Here is an 8,171-nt window from a genome sequence, read left to right on the forward strand (position 1 = left end):
TGCTCCTCATTTTATAGGCAGTTTAAGATGCATGAAGATCCCACAACCTTCAGTGGGAAACTCAGCCGTGTTTTCCTGCTCATTACTTATGTGTGTTTGGCACAGTATTTACAGGCATTCCAATACACAAAGAAAGAAAGAGCACCAGGTATGAACTATATAGGATAATCAGTCTTTGCTTTCTGTAACTTTGCTTCTTCCATCCTAATGGCACAAAATATTCAAATATGCAGGATATCAGACAGGCCAGATTTCAGATTTACAGGACAAATGTTCCCCATTATATAGGAAATTAAAAGAATTGCATAGGCATAGCCAAACAGCTATCAACATTAAATGGAATTTTCCTGTCTGTCAATTTCACTGCTCGACCACTTTCTCCCAGTGACCTGTGTGTGAACTGTACATAAGTCTGTTTCCTTAAGGCAATGTCTCCAATGCAGAGCAGTTGCAAATGAATCATTTTCATTTTGCTTCTGTTTGATAAAAATATATTTTTAAAATCCCATTCATTTTCATTATTAAAACAAATGGAGGAATGAAGCCTCATTTGTTTATTCTTTTTAAAAAACATGAATGTACACCCCTTAGCATGCGGGTTAACAAAAAGAACAGGTTTTTTAAAGCAGGCTACTATTCACAGTAGTTTAATATGTTATTTATGATGTACAGGGACCCATATGAATATCACCTTCCTTGGGCTATAGTTTTTGCATAGTAATAGGGGAAAACCTTTCCCTCCAGAGTCTGTGTGAAGGGCACCCATCATCAGCATTCAGCAGTCAGGGAGGGAGGAATTGTGTGTAAACACCCCTAAGTTACGGTTCTGTCTGAGCTCTACCAGCATGGCAAGTATAAAATGTTGACTTCTATAGATAGCACTTTTACCCCCTTAAAGAAATAGGTCAGGTCAGCAGCAGCAGCCCTTGAGTTAAATGACATAATTGATAGCCTTGCCGAGTGACTGATTCACTTGTCTGAAAAGAAGGGGTTTCAAATCAATACTGCTCAGAAGCTTCCCGATTCCTTCTATTTTAGCATCCACACCGTCTAAACTGGAACTTGCAAATATTCCTGGTCTCAAGGCAAGTTGGTTGGTTGTAATAACATAGCAGCCAACACATCAGTGTACCATCACTTTATTTGATTTTTATTTATTTTTTTACTCTTGAAGTAGCTCAGTACAATACTAGTGACTTGTGGAGGCAGTGCAGTTCTACTGTCACTAAAAAGTTACAAGATGCTATCGGCATGCCTTATACAAAAACTGCATGCAACCAACACAGTGCTTTATACAAAAAAAAAAAAAAAGGACAATCTGTTTTTTTTTCTTTATTCATGAGAGTTATGCACAGTTAGTTGTTGTTTCCCCCAAACGACTACTAGTTTCAATCCACAACAGAACCTGAGGAGCTTAAATATCAAGTAACACTGTCTCTGTAGGCAAATCAAACCAAATGGCACTGTTATCCACAAATAAATCTCGAGTTACTCAACAATATTACAGAATGGTAGAAAAATAAAACATTTTCACATATGCACTTGAAACACACTATAAAGTCCAAATTTGCAAAACATTTAGCACATAAATCACACTTTCCCCCCCTTCCTTCATATTTGTTTGAAATGGTGATGCTGATTTTTTAAAAAAATACACCCCGGACATTATATTTCTTAACAGATACAGTCTGAGAAACTAAATGGTCACTGGTGATTAAAAACATACAGGCAGCGTTCCTATGAACCGGCTATGCCTGTGTACCAATAGCAAAGGAAACCATTTAAATGTGAAACCCCATAGTTTCTGGATTATGGTGAGGAAGTTAAATCTGAATATAACAAAGGTAAGAGCAATGAAATACTTCCAGCCAAGCCACTGTGCTGCAGGTTTATGGCATTTTTGTGTCTTCCACACACCTTTTGTTTGGACAGCTAAATTGTGCTCTTTATTTATGCATGGGAAACTCACCTCCCCCCAATGCTTTTACACATGAGGCAGCATGCTCTGGAGAATTGAGCAACTCTGTTTTCCAGTTTTATTGCTGCCTAACTGAACATCCCTGGGCAATTGAACTTCACTTCGGCTTCCTATCTCTACAGTAGACAAGATGATGCCATCTGGCTTAAAGGGACACGGATGTGTAACCTGTTTTGTGAACGCAAAGGGAGTCATATTGCTACAGCTCTTTTCCATATCTCCGAGGCTAAGGCAAACAAATGAGGTTTCATATACTTTGCTCACTGAGGAGTAAAAATGCCTGGATGCCAAGATACTGGAAAGCAGAATGTAGTCTGAGGAGGGGAAGGTATTGCTCTGCTATAAAGCTCCACTCAAGGCACTAATCTGAGAACAGACTATGTCTGCATTCAATTGCTTTTATTGGAAAACATGCAGGCCATGCAGTTCCTTCAGTGTCTGAAGTGCTTTACAATGATAACCTCTCTTTGTCCTTACCACAATCCTGTGGGGTGGAATAGTAGGAGAAGGGAGGTTTCAGGCCACCCAGTGACTGGAGGGGATTTGAATTTGGGTCTCATCCAGATTCAACAGTCTGCACATCGCACTATGGTCAGGCAGGGCAAAACACACCTCTATTCCCATTGGCATGGCTAACTATAATGCCAAGCTAAATATGACTAGGGTGTAATCAATCTCCTATGGAATCCTGCAGAATCTCAAAAGGGTAACAACATTCACTCCACACACACACACACACACACACACAAAACAACCCACAGTTTTAATTAGAACAGGTACACGTGTAATGTGGGGAGGCAAGAAGCCTTCTTCTCTCCACCATTTTTGTGGGTTTTCTGCAAAATTTTGAATATTTGCATTAGAATTTTTTTCATCCTCTAGAGCAGGGGTGGCCAACTCTGAAGAGACTGCGATCTACTCACGGAGTTAAAAACTGGCCCCCCACTTTTGGGGGGTTCAGGTCAAAGTTGTTAAGCGTTTTTTAGGGAGGAGGAAAGCCCCGTTTTTTAGGAGTTCAGGGCAGAGTTGTTGAGTTTTTCTGAGGCGGGAGGAAAGCCCTGTTTTGGGAGGGTGAAGGGCTAAAATGTTGAGCATTTTTTTAGGGGAGCCAAAGTTGTTGAGCTTCTTTTGGGGGAGCCAGTGATCTACCAGTGATCTACCACAGACATCCAGTGATGTACTGGTAGATCACAATCTACCTGTTGGACGTGCCTGCTCTAGAGCAAGGGTCGGGAACCTCTGGCCATGGGCTTAAGGCCTACAAGCCCTTTGGCCTGCAAGACCATTTCAGCCAAGCCATCCCCACCTGCCCTATACCTGATGTCATATAGGAAGCCAGGTGTGGGGCAGGAAAAAAACTTGGCTCAACCAAAATCCAAAAGGGTGTTTTCAGGCACTACTGATCAGTCTATCTGTCATGTCTGCAAAGCGCATTTCACTGGTGATGTCAGGTGATTGACAGGTGCGTGGCTCCACCCACCTGCCAAACCTGGCCCGTGAGGTACAGAAGAGATATTTATCAGGCCCATTGTGCTAAAAACATTCTTAACCCCTACCCTAAAGAAGGATCTAATTTAGCAAACTTTTGCGTTTAGTAAATAAAGCTTAAAAGTTCGAATCTGCTCAGTCTGCCTAATATTAATCTGTAGTTGACGTTCATCTAAATGAACTTATGAAACAGGGCTCTTTTTTACCATGGAAAAATAAAGAGACTGCTCATCACCCAAGAACAAACTTCCACCATTAAGGGGGTATGTCAGCACCAACATTAAACCACAGGTAAGACTGAACAGGTTGCCTGTTCAACCAAGATGCTTAACTGGCTACAAATCTTCCAGGCAACGTTAAGAAATTGTGGTTCCTTACAAGAGCACTGCTCCTTAGCTAGTCCTCAAAATCTAGTGAAACAATATTCTCCCCACCTGAAAGAAATAATGCAGGTTAATCTAAGGGTCAACCTTCACATGACAGGTGTTTGTTTTTTCCCCTGTCAAGCTGTGCAGAGTTCCCTAATCCAGATTTCTTTTGCACTTTGTGGACAATATTCAAAGAGTTAAAATAAATCTGTGGACAATATTCAAAGAGTTAAAATAAATCTGTGAAATTAACTACCTTTGATGTTGTGGTGTTCCTGCTGTAGCAAAGAGTGAGGCTTTTCCATATTCATGGAATAAATCCAAATGCTCGTTTCATCTACCAGTTGAAAACCAAGCACATCCAGGAAATCTGCAAACACTGAGGCTCTCACCCTGTACTTTCCGTCTGGCTTTGCATTCCAACTAATTACATTTTAAATGCAAAAAAGGCACACGAGTTTCAGACTGTTGAACTTTCTCAAGTAATCACCAGTTCATCCTCAGTACTTGAATTTCTCATAAATGTATAAATTTGTTTCTCATATTCTCCAAGCAGCATGGAAGCTTGGCAAGTGTTCCACGAGGCTCTGTGGGATAGACTTTTATATAAGTCACAATTGTCCACTTTTCACTTTCAGAATATTTACACCTCTTGATTTCTAAGGGTTGCCTCGAGTATTTTCTATTTTGGAAATAATGCACAACAGAAAAGGTGCTTCTGAAAGGCAATCTTGCAAAATCAAGGCTTTCAGTATATATCTACACCAAAAACTTTCCCCGAAGAAGAGTTTGGATTTAGATTTGATATCCCACTTTATCAGTACCCTAAGGAGTCTCAAAACAGCTAACATTCTCCTTTCCCTTCCTTCCCCACAACAAACACTCTGTGAGGTGAGTGAGGCTGGGAGACTTCAGAGAAGTGTGACTAGCCTAACAGCTGCATGTGGAGGAGTGGGGAAGCGAACCTGGTTCACCAGATTATGAGACTACCGCTCTTAACCACTGCACCACACTGGCTTGGGAACTGTCGTTTGGTTAGCTGAGAAGTTGCAGTTGGAGATCCCAGCTCCGCTTCACAAAACTGAAGTTCTCAGGGTTCCCTTGAGGGAGGCAATGATGATTCAGTGAGCATAGACCTTCCTCATGCATTCAAGAAGGGAGGTAGACATCAAGGGGGTGAAGGGCAGGCATGCTCTAGTCTCACACCAAATGTCCCCTTATGGGCTGGGTACACCTGCTGCCTTGCCCACAACATTCCTATGCTGAGCAGGAATGACTGGAGGATGCTGCTCAGCTGAGCATCCTTAGAAGCTGTTTGAAGCTGGGAACTTTGATAATGCAGGGAGGTGTCTCCAGCCAAATGCACAATAGACAGCCCTTTCGGATTTCGCTGTTCAATGCAGGAATGTTGGGCTGGGGCAGGCAGGGAAGGCACAGAGTGGGTAAACACACAATTGTCCTCTCCTCCAACACAGAAGACCACACATGGTCTTCTGAAAGCATGGACAGAGCTTAAGTTTGTGGTGCAGTTAAGTCCTCAAAAATCAGGAAAATAAAAATGTTCCTTTCCTCATGTGGCCAGTCTTGCAAGCATGGGTAGTCTTGCAAGCATTGGGGCAAGTTGGAATCCAACACTGCCTGCAGAATCATAGGTTCCCTACCTATGATTCTGCAGGCAGTGTTGGACTCCAACTCACCCCAATGACATAACCAAGGCGTAGGGATGATGGGGCTAGGAGTCCAGCAACATCTGCAGGGCCACAGATCCCCCCTTGCTCTAAAGGATGTTTTGGGGTGAATAGAAAGAGGTCTCCACTGCATACCTTTAGGTAGAGAAGAAGAAGAAGAAGAAGAAGAAGAAGAAGAAGAAGAAGAAGAAGAAGAAGAAGAAGAAGAAGCATTCATCAAGGCTGATGTCAAGCTTCAGCAACATTGGCCATGTACTGAGCCTCACAGCCCAGCAGAGGCCCCACAGCCTCCAGATCTTGCCACTTCCTTTCACTGCAATAGCTTCCTGTTTGCCTGCTCTGTGCAGTGGAGGCTGCTCCACCAAGATCACTCTGCATTCAGCCAGCTCCCATCTGCTTACATCATTACCTGCAGCATATCTCGGGGGTAGCATTGGCTGCCTCCTCCTCCTTAGTCTGTGTTGCCTTACTTGGAAGAACTCCACAAGGGAAATGGGGCAAGACCTGGAACTAGCTGGCTCTCCCTCTGCCTATCATTGGCTGCGGCGCTACCCGCTGTTTGCTCTGGCGCCACCTACTGTTGGCCTCCCTACTGTCCACCCTACCAGTCCCCAATGGGCACCAACCTCCACTGACTCTGAGTGAATAAGCAGCAACAGCAGATTAGGGGAAAGGAGCAGTGGCTGCCGCTTCCTGCTGGTCAGCAGCATTCACTGGGAAAAGGCAAGCAAATGCTGGGTGACTGCAACTGACGGTAAGCTTATGTTAGGCATGACAACCAGATAGCTCAGTCAGTAGAGCATGAGATTCTTAATTTCAGGGTTGTGGGTTTGATCCCCACATTAGGCCAAAATATACCTGCATTTCATTGCAGAGGACAGGATGACCCTCTTGGTTCCTTCCAATTCTCCAATTCTATGACCTTTCAAAGCAGTAATAACAGAAAGGATTGATAACTAACATGAGATACAGGAACTTTACACATCATTTGATACCCCAGAAGAACCATTTGGGGTTGAGGTACCAGAGCCCCACATTGGTTGCATCTCTCCACAGCTGCCCATTTCACTTTGTGGCCTTGAGGGAGTCTCTGTCCCTCAACCCAAATTACCTTGAAAGACAGTTGGGGAGAGAAGTGAGGTCAGGATCATAAAGCACTTCGTGATGTCAAAAAGAACTGCAGGAGGAATAAATAATCAAAATAAAATATTGGGCATCTGATTGCCTGGGCATCTAATGAAGTATCACTGGCACATGGACCCTGAAATTGTTTTATGACAGAGATAATGTTACATGGGAGAATATGAAGTCTTAATTCTGACCTTCTTTGTAGCATCTCCCAGTAGGGTCTTAGGATCTGCCTGACTGGTGCTCAGAAGGGATGTTGATTTGTTTTTTTTAATGACCTCCATGGTTTCAGAAGCTCTTTCTGAAACTCAGTGGGATTTCAGAAACCAACTTCTAATACTGCACAGGTGAGAGGGGCTATTGGAAAAAGAAGGTTAAAAAAAGCCCTCCTGTGTATGCAGATATTTCTAGACAGGTGTGGCATATTGTATTTCCAGAGACCTGTATCTTGACCTTCAGAATAGGCCATGCCATCAAGATGCAGTTGATCTTCTGGGGTTGTAGCTCTTCAGGACAGCAGCCCCAACTGAGAGACCATCAAGTTCAGCATGAGGCTGCTGGACATGATGATTCCCCAGGATGTACATACACAGATGGTGGCATTGGTCTTGATAGCTTAAATTTGATAGAGGGACCCAGATTCATCTTTGTCACCCAAAACAGATGATTGGTGCTTTTAGAGGATGGCAAGCTTGGTGATGGCTTCAAAGATCCTGCAAGATCCCTAAGTAGAATAGAATTCTACTTAGAATTCTATGATTCTAAGTATCCATGCAGGTCTTGTGACTCATGAAGGACTTGGTCTAAAAGAGGATCCACAAATGGAAACCTGTTTCCACATGAGAGTCTCTCTTGCTGGATCGGGGCTCTAATGTATAAACAGAGAACAGCTGTGATTTAGAACTAGGGTGCTGCATGCAAACACACAAAGATTTTGCAGGATTTTTTTTGGGGGGGAGGATTAGCAGATTATAAGAATGTTACACCCCAACATCCATTGACTAATTGTACGGAGCACAACAATGACCAGAAAACAGAAGTACGTGAAAGATAGCTGAATGTAAAAATGTAGCAAAAGAATCATAGAATCATAGAGTTGGAAGAGACCACAAGGGCCATCAAGTCCAACCCCCTGCCAAGCAGGAACCACCATCAGAGCACTCCTGACATATGGTTGTCAAGCCTCTGCTTAAAGACCTCCAAAGAAGGAGACTCCACCACACTCCTTGGCAGCAAATTCCACTGTCGAACAGAAGAAAGTCATTCCAAAGAGTAAAAAACCCATTCCACCATTGTACCCTTAATTCAATTGCTGTGCCCAGCAAGGCATGCCTCAGTTCAATTTGGTTTAAGGGAATTGTTTAATGTTACATGCTTCTTGGTGATGCAGGGAAAGGTTTTCCATGTTTCCTGACACTCTCACCGAACCTTAATCTAAACAGCTAATCACAAGAGGTTAATTAATTAAAAAGAAGACTGCCACTTATTTACCACGCTTCTAAATTTTCTTGGCTTTTTACA

General features: G+C 43.0%; 1 long non-coding RNA gene across 1 annotated transcript; it reads right to left on the reverse strand.

Moving 5' to 3' along the window:
- Positions 1-1,123: 1,123 nt before the first annotated feature.
- LOC310678756 lies at positions 1,124-5,638 on the reverse strand. Its single transcript, XR_014511940.1, has 2 exons — positions 5,528-5,638; positions 1,124-5,468 (listed from the first exon to the last, which is right to left on the reverse strand). It is a non-coding gene; the product is annotated as an uncharacterized lncRNA (long non-coding RNA).
- Positions 5,639-8,171: the final 2,533 nt, after the last annotated feature.

The sequence above is a fragment of the Podarcis tiliguerta genome (assembly GCF_965153285.1).
Source record: "Podarcis tiliguerta genome assembly, chromosome: 5".
NCBI classification, from domain to species: Eukaryota; Metazoa; Chordata; class Lepidosauria; order Squamata; family Lacertidae; genus Podarcis; species Podarcis tiliguerta.